Genomic DNA, 17156 nt, shown 5'->3' on the forward strand with positions numbered 1-17156 from the left:
GTGTGTGTGTGTGTGTGTGTGTGTGTGTGTGTGTGTGTGTGTGTGTGATGATATCCATGAATGTGTGTGGGAGTCAGAACAGGAAATGGCCAGGATGTGCAGAATTCCTAATTTCCCTCATGGCCTGTTTCTTGGCAGGAAGCACCAGCTGTCCTTCGGTTTATCTGTGCCACTTCTTGGGGACGGGAGGGACGGCGTCCTTCAGTACGACCGAGTGGTTTACCAGAAAAGGATGGAAGTACACAACAGTTTGCCATCAGTTAAATTACACGGGGCCATACCACCACCAAAGAATCATTTGTCTATGTGGCTACCCTCAAATGTGTCGCAATTTGGTCACAGACGCGTCTATTCCCTCGGTAGGAAAAGAGACGAGCATGGTCGCGTTAAGGCGTGACATCATGGCTGGCTGGAGACAGACAGGAAGAGGAAATGGCTAAAATCAAATGAGCTGGCATTGCATTTGCCAATACTCTCCGAGGTGCTTTCATACGCAAATACACAAGCAAGAAATAAGTCAAACTGCAGGACACTCTAAAAACAGCTGTGTTTAAACAGCAATAAGCCTGCGGGCCTTCACAATGGCTCAAAACACACATGTTTGCACACACAGAAGTATACACACGCAGAAGGTACATATTCAATGTGCTTGCAAAAAATAAATAAAAATGATGCACACACACAAAAACAAAGAGCACTTTGAAAATAGCTCTGCAGCTGTCATTCTAATGGAATCATCGCCTCAGTTGCAGACGATGCTGCAGGTTTAAGTGAATTACCACCTGAGGCCTTGCTTTTAAGCTTATGGAGCATGACCTGAGAGGGACGCAGAGATGGGAGGAAGTTTATGTGTGTGTGTGTGTGTGTGTGTGCGTGCGTGCAAATGCACTCCTATAGGCATCATCGCAAAGCAAACAACAGCCTTGGCCTTTTTCCCTCCCTGACACTGCACGGCCCCTCTCTCTCGCCTGACCGTGACCAGCACTCATCTGTCTCCTGTGAGGGTTGGGTGGCTCAGAGGTCCAGGGTGAAAGGTTAAAGGTCAAAAGGTCTGCCCAGCGGAGTCTCCCTCTGGAGACCTCTCGCTCTCTCTCTCGGTTAAACATTTGCAGTTCCCGCTGATGCTGCAGCACCAACAGATGAGGAACGACGGGAAGATGAAAAGTGTGTTCTGGGAAATCAGATCGCTCTACATCTCAGAGAAACGAGCAGCAAAGGATCCGGTGCTGAGGAGGATGAAGAGCTGGAGGAGGAGGAGGAGGAGGACATGTCTATCTTTAGACTAAGTCGCTCATATCAGAGAGTGTCAAGAGGATTGGAAAAGGGAGCGGTATGAAGACTAGCTGTTAAGTCTCTGAACAGAAAAAGAGTTTTCAATAGTTCCCAACGACCAACTCTGAGACAACTGGGATCCTTCTGAATATTAATAGAAATTAGTCTTTAGGTTTCAAACTGGCAGGTTTGGAGCGCCCAAAGATTATACAATCTTCACAAAGAAAAGGCCCTGGGCTTTGTGTAGTGATAACCACTACCCAAAAACAAGATCCAGAAAGAAGGCGACAGAGAGAAGGGTTGAGGAAAAAACGTCCAACGAGAAAGAAACAAGTATTTGGGTGTGCCAGGCAGAGTGCAACATGACATCATAGGTCAGCTTAGGTCTCCATGGCTCGCTCCTTCGTAATCCCGTTTGCATGATGGGAACAGAGTGCTGTTGTTCATTTGGTTCACATTCAGCTGCATTAGGTACACCAACTTTAACGAGTTACCATACTAGCTCCTGATGTTGTTGGGCGGTGTAAGTATTGTTTAGTACAGTTTCCTCTGTTTAATAGAACTATCTTGGGTGTTTATCCCAGTCAAGGGCTTTAAGACATTGGTAATGCTTGGAAATCAACATTCTGTGCATCTCTATATTGTTCATATAAATGTTCAAATCCTGGGCTGAATACAATTACTTCTTCTGAAAGCACTAATTAAATCCATACAATCTAAAGAGAAATAAAAACAGGTCCCTACTACAATGCCAAAGCCATTCCCTGCCTGTTTCAGCACCACCTGTTCGGTTCCCAGCTGTCATTGAAATGATGAATTGCCTCCAACATTTAAATCACAAATAAAAGCCTTTCATATTTCAATCACACAGGAAATAGGAGGGCTGGGATGTGGAACATGACCGTAGCTGTGTAAACACTATTGTGGCCAGATACTCCCGCTGCGATGACGGCCGAGTGGCTGTTTCCACCGAGCACTCCTAAATAGACTATTTTTGGACTAAACACTCAATACCGTGCGTTCGTGTAATGTTGCAATGAGGACGGTGGCGGTTAATGAAACCGAGCATCAGCCCCTTTGGCTCTCATCAAATAAAAACGTCCAACGCCGCCGTGTCCTCACAGCTTTTTCCTCTCAAACTATCTGCACAGAAAATAACTCCAGGCCTCTCTATTCTAAAAATATTCTCAACACATCATATAATCCCGCCAAAGCAAGCCAAACTTGAGAAGAAAGGGACCGGAAAAAGGACTGGGCAGGGGGGCTGGAGAAACAGCGTGGCATTTATAGAAACTCAGTGAACTGCCATTAGGCTTCTGAGCGCAGCACCACGGAGCTCAGAGAGGGAATCCTTGAGAGTTTAGTGAGACACAAGCGCTCACACTGAGAAGAGTCCACGGGGGCCAAGATGCAGACAAAGCTCAAACAAGGGAGGGGGGGATGTGTGTGATGATTTTGAGGAGAAGTGGTGCGAGTACGCGTGTTTGAACCGGCACGACCCGAGCTATACGCGATATCATTTAATAGCAACGCTGTCGTGCGTCCCAGTGGATAAAAGATATGTAAATTCAAGCACAAATATTTTCATGTAAAGTCCCTGGTGACTCTTCAAATATTTAACATTCTAATATATGGTAATGTGTCCCTTGGCATAACATAAAACAAAAAAACACGTGTACATTAAACCGCTTCCCTTCTCTCTTTCTCATGTTAACCAATCATCTGGCGTGAGCGGTGCCTCCAGCCCGACAGACTGTGAATCACCTCTTACACGTACATGTGTCCGATTGTCATCGTAGCCATAAAATCCGGCCATAAAACACACACTGTAGTGTCAAGATAACGTAATGACATCCTGTGTCACAGTGAAACCCATCCCGTCTTGTGTGCGTTTGGCGAGACAGCACAGAAGAAAGCATCCGTCAGGAGCGACGAAGCCTTCACCGCTGCTCTCACAATGTTTCAGTGCCGATGAGACATAAAGCGATCTCATTGTAAGACGTGCAAGCATGTCGTCATGGTTATTTCCAGGCCCGTGTTTTCAGTCTGTGGTTAATTGCTCCCTTTTCCTCCCTTGGTCCGCTCTCCCTTCATGCACGGATGTTACACCAGGAGAGGAGCAATGTGAATGTGCACTAATGTCGACTGTCGAGACAATTCAGTCCTATAGAATTAGAAAAACAAGTATAAAAGAGGGGAGAGAGCATTAAGGGGAAGGAGTGATGAGATGAGTAAGAGGCCAGCGAGGAGGCGGGTGGAAGTGATGGAGGGGATGATGAATAGGTACAATAATGGAGGGAGGGAGCCGGCTATTAGATGGTGAATAAAGGGGAGGCCTTCACGGCCAAAACAACTGCTTCAGTGTCATTAGTCAAGCACGGCCGACAGGAGGAACTCGCATGCAAACACACACACGTATGGATCCACAAAACACACGCGACACTCTGGCTGATACAGCCAATTAGGAAGGAGGGGCAGAGAAAGGGTTGGGGGGAGAGAGGAGAAAGATGAGGAGGTTGTCGGAGGTGGACAGATGGAGAGAGAGAGAGAGAGAGAGAGAGAGAGAGAGAGAGAGAGAGAGAGAAGGCAAAACTGAGACAGGGGAAGAGAGGGAGTGTGAAAATGCACGGTCACAGTGGTGGGCGGCGGCATCGGAGCCAAACTCCAGCTGCCCCGCTTCCATTCGAGCAGCCATCGCCATGGCAACACACATGCACAGCTCCACGTTGACGGGCTCCGACAGACAGACACGCAGCTATCACAAGGCCTCCGGTGTGAGCTAGGGCTGGATCTACACGTGATAACCGACGCATCGACGTGATTTTCCATTTTGCATGGATTTCTGTAATTTCCCAAAAATTGAAATTCAAAATCTGAGGTGGTCTGAGCAAAATGGGTGACTTCAACGTAAAAGCAGGCTCCAATTCAAGCAGCACACAAGCGTACATGTGTCTGTTCTTGTTTTATTTGTGTCTCTGTGTCCCTGTCTCTGACAGTCCCCCCCCACCCACCGAGGATGTGTCAGCCTCCCTGCTTCCCTCCAGGGCAGCAGTCCAAACATGAAATCAATAGTCTTGTCCCTGCCCACGGGAGATTGGGTTACATCCACACACACACACGCAGGGGGCTCAGGTGGTCTGCTGCGGTGGGCTCACACAGTTTTAAACATGATGCAGCACTGCAGCAGCAGATGACAGCCAGACATTAAAAACAGGCACTCCTTATAAGAAGACGAGACCCACTGCTCAGGGGAAGCACACGAGTAAAAAGAGCTGCAATGCTGCGAAGTTAATCTTCAGCTGGGTGCCGTTCTTGTGTTGTTGCTTAGTAAATGTGCAGGGTTTCTGCAGGGTTCATAGTTCACTTTAAGACCTTTTAAATACCACATGCAATGCAGTTCAATACCCGTTTCAATCATAGCGTCCAAAGTATGAAAGTATGATGGAAGCCAGTAGGGACCTTGAATTATTTAGTATCATTACATTACTGTGTTCTGCACTTCCCAGCAGTATATATATATACTGTAGATGAATAAAATCATTACGGTGCCAACTGATTTTTCATCATCCTTTAGTTTCTTGGTCGAGCAAAACAGGAGGTTTACATCTGCCACCTGTTAGGGAATATAAAGCACAGTAGTAGCACACTGCACAAGCAACACATGCCCAAAAACACACACACACACACACGGAGTGATATCCCGTCTGAACAACACATTCATACTGCAAAACGCCAACATGCTGCACCTAAAAGCAGAGAGAAATGCACAGACGCCTGCACACATGCCGCTAGCAGCTGGGAATGTCTTCCTCCGTTAGTGTACGGCGGTTCCTATCTCCCCCTTTAGCTCACCCCATAACTCCCTGCAGCTGGCCGCTGATTGGCTAACGATGAAAAGCTTCTTGTTATCTGAATTCAAAGCAACTGTCCCAAGTGGTGGTTTTATGTTTCTCATCAAAACAGACCCAAGAACAATGATGTATTAACCGTGGCCCTGCATGTACATGTTGAATAACATCGACAGCTGAGCGTCAAAGTCAGCGAGCAGCTCCACATGACACACACACACACACACACACACACACACACACACACACACACACACACACACACACACAGAGAGTCACCCGCCAACATACGGCCATAAACCTCTCTGACACATAAGCATCCCGACTTCCTGGAACAGTTTAAGTGGAGGGGAGCAGGCTTCCTCCTCTCAGCCTCGGGCTGCATCACCACTGCTGGGGTCCCAGGTTTAAAACCCGGCTTCCTTCCACATCCGCACCGCTGGGCTTTCTTCTTTAACACATCATGGGTTTGTTTCTCCGGGAGGAAAATAATACAGTGTGTGTCTGTGACTTTGTCCCTTCACATTCCACCCGATTGGTGTTTTCGCGACACATTGAAATACTTATTCCAGATGTGCATTTTCCAACTGACAATCCAAGGTATTGAACTGACATGAATAAGAACACCGTATTCATTCCCCATCACAAATGGAAGTCGTGTCTGGGTATTAATCAGGAAAGTAGATTCATCTTTTACTCCTTGGATACTCGTCAATGAACTATACACCACCCCTGCAACCACACTGCCTCCAGAACATTTGAATTGGCTAAAATGCCACCCAGGAAGCCATTTCATTTGTTGAGATGGTTTCCTTCTGTTCATGCGGCTGCTTTTGCTCAGAGTCTTCCGTCCTCGATATATAAGATATAAATCCCTATAGCCGTTATGATGCACTTTTCATTCCTCCAATTTCTGATTTGCGAGTTGAGGATAAAATTCTTGGCATCGAATCCGACAGAAAGGTAGACATATTAACCATAAAAAAAATACCCTAGGTGCTGATATGTGTGGTCATGTGTGCATTTCATAATGCCAGAGTCACACAGCCAAGACTGCACTCTAGAAAATGACTCGGTTGCCATCCCTTGTGTAAATACAAGTGGAAACACTGAGCCGCTGGGTTGCAAATTCAACGCAGATCTGTGATAGCGAGAGAATAAAGGCTCACTGTAAGGGAGCAGCTCTTTGCCACCGACCGCAGCCGAGTCAACCTCACATGGTTCCACTTTAGTCAGGAATTATCTCCTTCGGTGAGGAAGACTCTCCCCTGACAAGATCCTCAGAGGCTCGAGTCCTCTTTCATTTGGCTTTGATTTACAAGGCTCTCCGATGAAGGCTTTCGGGGGGGGGGGGGGGGCTCTCTCTCCCTCCACCAGCTCTGGATTTACCTCTTTTTTTTTTTTTTTTTACAACAAACACACAAACCACACTGTTAACTGGGGACAACGCTCTGAAAAATGCATGTCTGAGGCGCTGCGATAAAACCAGCATTTGTGACCACCTTAAATATAACTTCCCTGGCAGCTCGCTACAGCGGCGGCTTGTTAAAATAAGAGTCTCTGTGGCATTCGAGCAAAGCTTACTGGCAGCAACGTCAACACTGTTTTTCCTCTGCTCTGAGGTTATTACCCACAGAGAGCAGCAGTGGCACCATTTACTCACTCCAGTTTACAGGAACTCTTACCTCTGAAGTGGCTTTCTCTCCTTCCTACTGAGGTTAAAGGTCAGACGAAACCACCACTCCACTCCACTCTGTGTCGGGGCCTTTTATCCTCTGGAAATGAGAAAAAGAGGGAAGAATAAAATCGATCAGATGTGATTAAGTGTCTATTTTTGTGACTAAAGTAGCAAAACACAACCTCGGCCCCGTCATCCCGGGCCATTAGCCGGTGAAATTCCAAACTTATAGATTTGTTCTCACTGCAGTGCGGGAGAATCCAGAGACCTGGCAGGGCGGCGGAGCTAGAGGGAGGCAGACCGATTTCACCGTCGCAAGAATGCAAGAGGATTAACTCTGGAGTGTGCTTGAGCGGGAGACTTAACTGGGCGCAGACAAAATCGACACGCACAGCCAGAGAGACACTTATCGCAGAGCTCTGGAAAGCAATCAAGCGCGGCTCTCCCCTCGCCATAAACCGCCGTCGTCATTACTGCGAGGGATTAGGAACGTGACATTTGAGGCCTTCTTCACTCTACGACGAAGCCTCTCAGACCCACACACGCTTGCAGCCATCGTAATGAGCACGCTGACCACCACAGGCTAATCATTCCACAGCGTGAGTCGGGGCAGAAATCCAAACCGTGTCAAAACTTACTATTCACCGTGAGTCATCAGTCTCAGCATTAAAACATTTCAACGAATCATCAACTCATCAGTGCTGAGTCATGACAGCCGGACCTTATTTTATCCAAAACAATGGATGCTGAATCACAGTCTGGTCGTGGAGACTAATGTCACACAGCCTGTTGGTTGTAGGTTATAACATGCTGAGCTGGCCAGGAAATTTCAATGATTAGGTCACAGTGTGTGTTTACCGTGTGTGTGTGTGTGTAAGAGAGGTAGGCAGCTGATGTTGTGGTTGCCTACTGGGAGGCTCTTCCCGCTGGCTTCAGCTGTTCCTTCATTCTTTTTTTTCCTACACACCAACTGTTGTTCATCCACAGCATGTGGCCCTCTTACTCTTGGTCAAAGAGTGCACGCGTGTGTGTTTTCACAGCAAACAGACCTTCCCCGTCCAGACTTCTCTCGCCCGTCATCCATACATGCGTGTCAAAAAAACACACACAATTGCCTTCTCGGATTACAGGTCACTCCACCCCCTCCACCACCATCTCTGTGGTGTAATTTGCACATGGTTAACGTGTGATATCACTCAGTCAACGCGAGGCCATTGAGCAGGTGTGGCGGTGACACGCAGATCCGTGCAGCTGCGGGGGGGGGGGGTGCAGCAGCTCCGATGCTGAGGACAAAGCTGAGGACGGCCTGACACGCACTGACAAACATTAGCAACTTGTGATCAAAGAGGGGAAGACAATCATTTTTAAAAAGAGCAACAAATTGCAGACATGACATACCTTTTCCTCTGAAGTGTCCCCTCTAAATTCTGTCATAAAAATATCAAAAGTATGCACCGTCAAACCACTTGATGTAGTTGTTCACATATCACCTGATGCTTATACATTTGTATTTATGAAGCCTGTGCATTAAGCTATATAGAGCAAGATGCTCTGGAAACATCGTCCCTCATTACTGGATACTGAGGCGACTCCTTGGACTCTTTGAAAACACACAACTGCCCCAAAAGGGTGACCTGTGTGTCACTGCCCTACCTACGCTTAGTCTCAATAGACATCAAGTGGCCTAGATCAGTGCCCCACTTCAACAACAGACCAAGGGGAAACACAGGGTCCAATGTGGTGGACACAGGTGTGTCCTTGTCCGCCCACACTCCCTCCCATTAACAGTAATCCTTCGGGGCAGCTCATTTCCTGTCAGGGCAGGAAGTGGGAAGGAGGGCAGGGCACTGTACGAGCAGGGGTGACGATGATGTCAGAGCAGGAAAAGAAAGACGGGACTGTTGTCGGGGAAGTACAGCAAATGAGTAAGCGGGCAGAGCCCAACGCACCGCACAGTGCATGTTGGTGTATGTTAGCCAAATCCCAAATATGTGACCTCTACTAATAACACTGAGAAGTAGCTACTGTCTGAGATGTGAATGTAGCGTGATAGACTAGTCTATAATAAGGGTTTTACACGACCACATAGCTGACTGTCATTAAAAAACACAGTGCTATCATCCAATAAACACCATAAGAAAAAGCTTTATTTTAAATGAATCATACTCTCTTAATACACGAATGATCTGTGTAACAAAGGCTGGACCCGGAGAGATGTATTGATTAGAAACACCCAACAGCATCTTACTCTGGTCTCAGAACAAGATAAGGCCTCCGCAGTGACCCTGAGCGGTTTCCCTGTAAGAGCACACTGAGGTAAACCATCAGTCAGCTGATTGATGGCTCGCCGCAACGCCGATCCTCGCTGGGAAGGCGCATTAGCATCGATCAAGTCAAGTTGTAAAGTGCCGCACGGTGCCTGACCTCTCGAGCAGTTTGATACAAAATCACCTCGATAGCCGTTAATGTCAAGTTCGAATTTTGTATATCGGATAGAGACACGACCGTCGTTCCTTAAAAGACATCTGTCATCTGGTGAACAGATTATTCAGCTCAAGTGACTCATGTTTTATTGGGTATACTCAACGTCTACAGGAGCCAGAGTGCCTCTCGGTCACATGATAAGCCAGTCTAAACAAACAACCGGCTCTACCTCACGGCGAAGGTGTTGTTGAACATGACCTTCCGCTATCATCACAGACCACTGTTGTGCCGTTCCCGCTGGCACACGGCGATGTCTGGTTGTGATTACGAGGAGCTGGTCTCCTCTCCTCAGTGGGATTCTCCACGGTCCGTGTGGGCGAGGCGCTCTGCTCGGGAGAAACCACACATGGTGGGAATTATGGAATAACGCTGCGTCAGGAATGTTCCCACGATGACCAGTGGGATCTGATGGAGCTCCCACTGGCTGGCTGGCTGCCAGCGGGGTTTACGGGTAATGTAACACACACACACACACACACACACAGAGAGTTACATGCTCAAATGCCTCGTGTTAAGTCGACACTTGGACCCGTTCCTCCTGTGTTGGCTCAAAATAGTCCTTTGTGTGCACTGGCTTCATTTGACTGCAACTTCTCGAACCTCATCGTTTGCTCACAGCTGATCGGGTTAAAGACAGAAATATCGCTTCTCATTCACGCTGTTTTATTCCAATAATCTCCCAGAGGGGGATCACCAACTGCAATGGAAGGGTAAAGGTCATGCTGATGGACCTCAAATACGCCAGTGACCATCCCCAAAGCCCTTAATGCAGATCACTGTGCCAAACCCTGCGAACCGCTCTCGAATCCGGTCACCGAGTAGAGTTGCCCGTGTGCCCGAAATAATCAGGAATCGCTAGAGAGTGAAGATCAGCGGAGCAGATAGAGATTAGCAAGCTACTCAGCCACTAACTTAACCCAGAGACTCATTCAATAGAGGCTCGGGCTCACTCGCAGAGCTGCCAGGGTATTTAGTCAATGAGATTTTAGCCAAGGGCAGCCACACAAGCGCGCACACACACACACAGCTCTATTTTGTGAGATTAAGCCTGCAGGTTTGAGTGACTGTCAAGGGATTCTCTTGCGAGAAAAATTGTGTCAATCCGCTTCTACCGCGGCTGTGTTCACTTGGGTTCTCTCTGCGTTGTAGGTCACTGACTCAAACGCTGGATTCCTTCTTCAGCGTAACCTTCATGAACCCTGGTGTAAAAAAATAGAAGAAGAAAAAAGGAGTAGCCTGCCAACATCACGCCGTACAGTAAATGTGGAGCACTGGGTTGAAGCGAAAAAAGTATGACTTCCAGACTTTGGCAGAGGGAACCGAAGAATGACATCATTGTTTCCAAGCAGTCGTATTTCACATGACATCAGCTGCGCTGAAGAACATTTTATTGATTCTCATAAACCTCGCTGTCCTTCACCGCGTGCTCCATCTCTTCCCTTTCCTCGCAGGTCTTTTTCGGCAGACATCTCGGTTTGTGGATTCACTGGTGACATGGCGATGTGCGGGGGGACCCCTGTGGCTCTTGGGACGTTATGAACAAGGACGGGCTGCTTTCCAGCCCCCCCTCCTCTCGTTTCCCTCTTCCAAGGTTTCACCGCACGCCGAAGTACAGCCTGGGTAGTGTAGCTACTTCTAACAGACATGAGCAGCGGGGTAGCTTTCGTGATTATGGGAGAGAGAGTAGTTAAAGTCGGATGGAGGGGGGGAAAGTAGGCTACGGTGCATATTTAATGGCAAAAACAAGCCATTTCAGCCCCAGTTTTTGGGTGTACCGCTAGTTCGTGGCTTGAACTGAACACAGAAAACACTTGAAACAGTTGGAACATTTAAATAATATAAGAGTGAGCCTCTTCAGTTCAACGCATGTATGTAGTGTAGCTGAATCCCTACAACTGCTCCAGTTCAAGAGTGCGTGGCAAGATATTTGTATGTTCCAGTGACTCAGGCATACGCTGCTGCTTTTGCAACCACACAAACAAGACACCCCCCCGCACAATGTGATGCTGAGGACACTATAATCACTGTCACTGGATCCTTGAGTTTCTCTGATAGTCTTATAATGCCGCAGTTGTTAGTGTATTCTCAGTGGTATATCACACTGAATCCTCAGTGGATTTGACTGGAATGTAACCCGGAGGTCAAATGATTAGAAAGAAACTGTACAAGCATAAACACTTTTGGGCCAAGCGGCAGGCATTTCACAGCGGGGTGAGGGAAAACAGTGCAGTCCACTTTTCTCACATCTGTGTTTGTATGATGGACTGGAAGGGTTTCCAGAGACTGCAAAAAGGCAAACAAACACCAGCAGCCCGGCCCCGCGAACACACCGACACGCGTAACTGCTGCCATGGTTTCATGAGAACTGGCCGAAGCGAGGAGACGACGCAGGAACTGGCCGCGCTCGATGTTTATCCCAGGCTATAACACATCGCACGACCCGCTGCGAAGAACTGGCCATTCCATTTAATTCAATTAGGGACGCAAAATAGCGCATGTGACAGAAAGCAATAAAGAGAGTAGGAAATAAATTCCCCTTTCTCATTCCACATTTATGTCTTACACCTGACAGATCATACATCACCCAGTCGATAGTGCATATATTTTAATACAGCAGCCAGGCAGCACATGTTTTGTTTTTCCTCTGAGTTAGCACTTTGTGTGCTCTTGCTCTCTCCAAAGAACTCCTGCTTGCCTTCAGCATGTTGTGTTCTCTCCATGTCAAAGACCCATTATCCATGGCCCGGCTCAGACAGGACGCCACAACCATCAATGCATCCCGTGACTGCGGCGGAGCTTTAACTGGACTTGGTGGTGGATTACATAGGCAGGTGGGGCGGAGAGAGAAAAACCTTTTCCAACCTTGGATGCTAAGATCTATTTCAAGTTGCCCAACTGTGTGCAACTTAACTTAAGAGACAGGTGTGGCAAAAAAAACACAGCAAAGGGCCTCAGGGCTTCGTGATGGTCATAGGTCTTGATGCATGTGATAGACAGTAACAATCAAGACCCCCCGTTTCCTGTCCCGTGCACTTCTACGTTAACAAAGACTGATCCCCTGCAACAGTGAATGGAGCCGACCATCTGTAATACAGTAGAGGAGGTGGGGGGGGGGGGGAGAACCAGCCACCTGCCATTGTCAAAGTCACACCGATTAATAGCTGCCTAAGCTGCTTAAACACACTGCACAGTGAGCGAGGTAGCACACAAAAGGGACAATTAACGACTGAACAATAATGTTTCGTAGCGGATCAGATAAAATATTGGAAAATAGGTCATGGAAGAAGGGGTGCGGAGATGAAAACTGACAGTTTTGAAGTTTAATAGCTGCATCATGACCCGATAAATGACATCTGATCGAAAAAAAAATATCTCCATAAAAATATGCTTTTTAAAAACAAGAACTGATTTAGGGCATCTGTCCCTCTGTATTAAAAGTGCTTATTTCCAAACCCACAATTGTGTACAGATGTGTAAAGGAAGAATCCAATACAAGCAGAAGCAGAGGTATCAGTTTCTCCAATTACAGTAGCCTCAGTAGACCAGAATGCAATGCAAACCAGACATGTTGTGATGCGAGTAAGGTTTCGTCCACTCGAAAGCTCACACTCGCTCTCTCTCCATCTACAAATTATAACCCACGGGTAGATGCAACAAGTGCAGGCCCGTTTTCTCTGATGGTTATTGAAAGGCAACATGGGAAATGTAGGAATTTAGACAATGCTGTTCATGAAATAACTCCTGGACCAGACCGGCAGCTGTGAATGAATAACATCCAGCGATGTAGAAGTACCTAAAAGGGGACTTTTCCTTGAAGAGTGTACATCACCGACCCGTACTAAAAATGTAAAAACTCGTAAAAGTGCTTCGGGAGAAAAAAGTTCACCCAGTGGCACAGATATCAAAAACTAACACGGCATCCAATTGTAGAACAAGTTCCGCTGTTTGCATTTCTAGCCGTCTTTACGCAGCAGTGTGTGTGTGTGTGTGTGTGTGTGCGCTTGAGTGCACCTGCTGAGCCAAGACCAAGATCGTGCATTGCCCTGAGAAGAGCGGAGCGTGCCCTCCTTCTGCCGGCTCCGATCAGCCGTGGAGTCGGAGACGACACACATCGGTATGACACACCTTGATCTCGTCCACGTACATGAGTAAAAGCGCATGTTCTTTTTCAGGCTGCACGACCTTATCCTCACTGTTGACCTTGTCGAAAGAACAGAAATCAATCATCGCGAAAGAAAAGGCTGGATGTGGATTTAAAACAATTAATTTCCTGCCATGGATAAAAGTCTGTGTACGAAAAGGCCAACAGGAAGAGCAGGTCTCTATCGGGGAACGCTGGAGAATATGCAGGCTACAGGCGGGCGGGTTAGCCATTTGTCTTTGTTTCCAAATGGCAGGGGCAGCTGCCACCAAAGGTCAGCAAAATGTTACCAGAACAAGGCCCTATAGAGGCTGGGGACCACGTGTCTGTGACAAGAGGAGGGGAGGGGGGGGGGGGTGGACACACCCAGGTGGGACGACACACACACACTTTCTCTGTCATACGCGTTGTAATGTGTGGCACCTTGTTTGGCATCAAGGAGCTGCGCGCTGATGCAGCTGGTGGAAGTTTATTTGCTGCCTCCCCGACCAGAGCCAAGGTACCTCCCATGTAAATATCAGGTTACCCCCTCCGGGTCTCCACCAGGGTGTGTGTGTTGAAGGCTGCGTTTGAAGTGCCATCCTCCCCCTGCCCTCCTTTACCCACCTACACCCGCGGCTGTAACCCGAACTTGGTAAACTTACACCAACCTCCATCGCCACCTTCTAACCACCGTCTCTGGAGCTTTTGTGCAGAGCAGTCTTCTGCCTAGGGACATTGGGTGGGTGGGTGGGTGGAGGTCAGACGTGGCCCTTGCAACTCGCACGACAGAGCCAGTAAAGCGCTGACAGACGGACAGACCAGCATGCAGGAGCTGCTAACAAACACAAACACACACACACACACACACACAAATCTCTCTTCTCTAACAGTGTCATGGGATCATTCCTCAAGCCCAAAATCTATTTGACAACTGTTTTTCTCATCTAATCAACTACATCCCAAGGAGATCAAGCGTGCACAAAGAAAAGGATGAAAGGCAGCAGAGAGATGGAGAGAGGAAAAGCAGAAGGTTTTTTTTCTCTCCCTTGGATGAATGAGAAAACCATGTTTCTGGTTATGTATTTTAAACTCTTCCAAAATATATATACCCTCTCTCCCTCGGTTCTCTTTCCAACAGCCTCCAGACAGAAAGCTGACGGAGAAAAAAAATCCTGACATGCGCTTTAAAAACAGGAGCAGTGGAATGACACGCTCTCCTCTAACATGTGTTTTACCTCTGCGGCTGGAAATGTAATCCACGACTGAGCTGTATGCCATACTGCCTGACTATTAAGTCTACTGACTGAATGTCTTGTATGAGCCTACCACATGACGTGCACGTCCACCGTTGACTTTCTTATGTTGTTGGTGTGTGTTTTGCACCAATGCACCATCGGATTTTGTTCTTGGCATAAATAAATCATGACGCTGAATGATGTGGCATTGCTGCAACTACAATAACAATAATCCTGGTTCAAATTGAGCATAAAATATGCCCCAGAAAAGATGCCTCTAACATTTAATCCTCTGCATAATAATGCTGCATAATAAAAGTTCTTTCATTCATAATGAGACACACTAACAAAACCCAAAAGGAACAAAACAACATATCACCGGGTCTTCCAGACGTCTCTGTGGCTTCACTCATTTTCTGTCCTCTTCTGAGTCCATGACTGGATAGTAAGTGACATCTGACTCTACTAAACCCCAAAAACACGACAAACTTAAAGGCATCTCTGCCTGAAGGGGAAGCGACCAGAAGGCCAGTAGTTATTTTCATCCCATTAACTTGCACTGTAAGCGAATGGGCTGCATTGTCTCCATTCCCTGAATAATGTGCTTCTCGTCTGGCGCTTTGTGGATGCAAATCAAGCGTGCCTTAAGGACACAGACGGCCCATTATAATGCCTCTTTGGGGGAATAAAAGGCTGGGCCATGTGGCTTTTTTGTGTTTGTTTGTTTGTTTTGTGTATTCACCCTTGAACTCAGGAGATACAGTAAAAAGAAAAAAGTGCCTTCGTCTGGCCTTGGTAGTGTAAATAAAACTCCCAGGGAATGTTGACTGAATGAAAACCCTTGGCCCATATGGTGGCCAGCCAGGCTGTGGCATGGCATGCAGCCCCTCTGCAAATGACCTTTGAACCCTGCTGTCAATGAGGTGAGAGTGGGGGGCGTAATTATCTTTCCAATGTTAATGTCTGTCTGCAAACACGCTCTGTGACAGACAGGTAAAACACAGCTTGGTAAATCAGCAAAGTATAAAAATGTCCCCACCGGGCTCCACTGAGACGTTTTGTATGGAACAAATAAAGCTGCTTATTCTGCAGGCTGGAGCCGACGCCAGCATTTTAAACACAACAGCCCCGCTGGTCATAGTGGCGACATGTTATCCAATCCGCTGCCCCGGCGGCGTCACCCAACAAAGGGAATTAAAACAGTGCTCACGAGCTGCAGTGAAGGGAGGTAGATGAGTAACGAGCCCAACCCCGGCCACACTAACAGACATTGGCGGATATTTTGCAGGTTTCTAAACGACATACAGTGCGTTACACAAATGCACCAGCAAGATATGAAACATTAAGCGTGACAGAAAAAAAAACATCGGCCATTACCAGCAGCTGGTAGCCTCTCCTCCCGTTAAACGGGGTGGAGACTGCACATCTCCTCTGCTCGGGGAGGAAAAATACACATATAGAGGACACCTTGTCGGCTAATGCGGAGTGAAAGGGCTCGGTTCTTGCAACGTAACCAACTAAACCACAACATAACAATAGGGTGTCGCGTTCAAATGCCTCTCCCCGTGGAAAAAGCTGCGGCTCTTTTCCCAGTCTGCCCGAACGCTGCACGCCCTTTCTCCCCCAAGAAAGGGGGTCGTTCAATGGCCGCACAGGGGGGCACGTACGACCCCCTCCTTCATTTAGACAGCCTGCCACACAACACACACTCTTACAGGGTAACAACACATTCTAAATAGCTGGTAGTGCTCATCTATAAGAGGTGAACATACAGTGTAGCGACTCCCTCCGTCTCGTTCCTCCCGAGGACACCATCTAGGATGGGCTGGCATGGTAAACTGTCATTTTATTTAGGATTGGCATGAGTCTCTAAGGATGTTTATTCAAGGAGAGGGAGGAAATAAAGGTGTTAGATAATAAAACATAAAACAGAAAAGAGAAATCCACTTACAGTCAAATGGGATCCACAAAGAGGCTCCTCTCTTCTCCTGTGTTCTCCAATGGGAGAGCAAATATCACTGCCCTCGGGGGGAAGAAACCCTCCTGCTCTGTGTGAGTATCTGTTTAAAAGATGAATCTAGCTAAAACAAAAACTGCCCGTTATCCTCATGTTTTCACACGTCGCCTCGTCTACATACACAGTCTCGTTCCCTTTCCCATTCTTCTCTCCCGGAGCTGCCGAGGAGACACGCTGAGCGTCCTCGTCGTTTCCTGTCCAGCCCAGAACCCAGCGCTGCCTTCAGGGCCTGTCGGAAATATCTCTCATGCTATACAGATAATCGCAGAGAACAGGAATTACGGAGCTGGACGGTAGATATGAACATGAAAAAAAGACATTGCGGTGTTGCTCGAGTTGACCAAAACACACAGTTTAACTCAGTTTTCTGACGATTATTTGGTAAAAATATATACATATACCCACGAAAGTAGGAGTCTTGGAGGAACAGTGATGGCAGCATCAGTTTCCAGTAGCTATTCCCAGTCAGTGGCAGTAGATTTACTATTACAATATAATA

The 17156-nt window shown here is 47.4% G+C and overlaps 1 protein-coding gene across 4 annotated transcripts in view; it reads right to left on the minus strand.

Moving 5' to 3' along the window:
* raph1b (Ras association (RalGDS/AF-6) and pleckstrin homology domains 1b) overlaps positions 1 to 17144 on the minus strand; it is a 36230-nt gene extending 19086 nt beyond the window's left edge. For 2 of the 4 annotated variants that reach the window (XM_031851803.1, XM_031851800.1), the window contains exons 1-2: positions 16592 to 17143; positions 6806 to 6895 (exon numbers count right to left, since the gene is read on the minus strand). The gene's annotated coding sequence lies outside the window, so the exon portion shown is untranslated. Of the gene's footprint in view, positions 1 to 6805; positions 6896 to 16591 lie in introns of all 4 variants that reach the window. The other 2 variants (XM_031851802.1, XM_031851801.1) reach the window with 2 other exon arrangements.
* Between the last annotated feature and the right edge of the window lie 12 nt (positions 17145 to 17156).

Source organism: Anarrhichthys ocellatus, unplaced genomic scaffold (assembly GCF_004355925.1).
Source record: "Anarrhichthys ocellatus isolate YVR2014 unplaced genomic scaffold, GSC_Weel_1.0 scaffold12, whole genome shotgun sequence".
Classification (NCBI taxonomy): Eukaryota; Metazoa; Chordata; class Actinopteri; order Perciformes; family Anarhichadidae; genus Anarrhichthys; species Anarrhichthys ocellatus.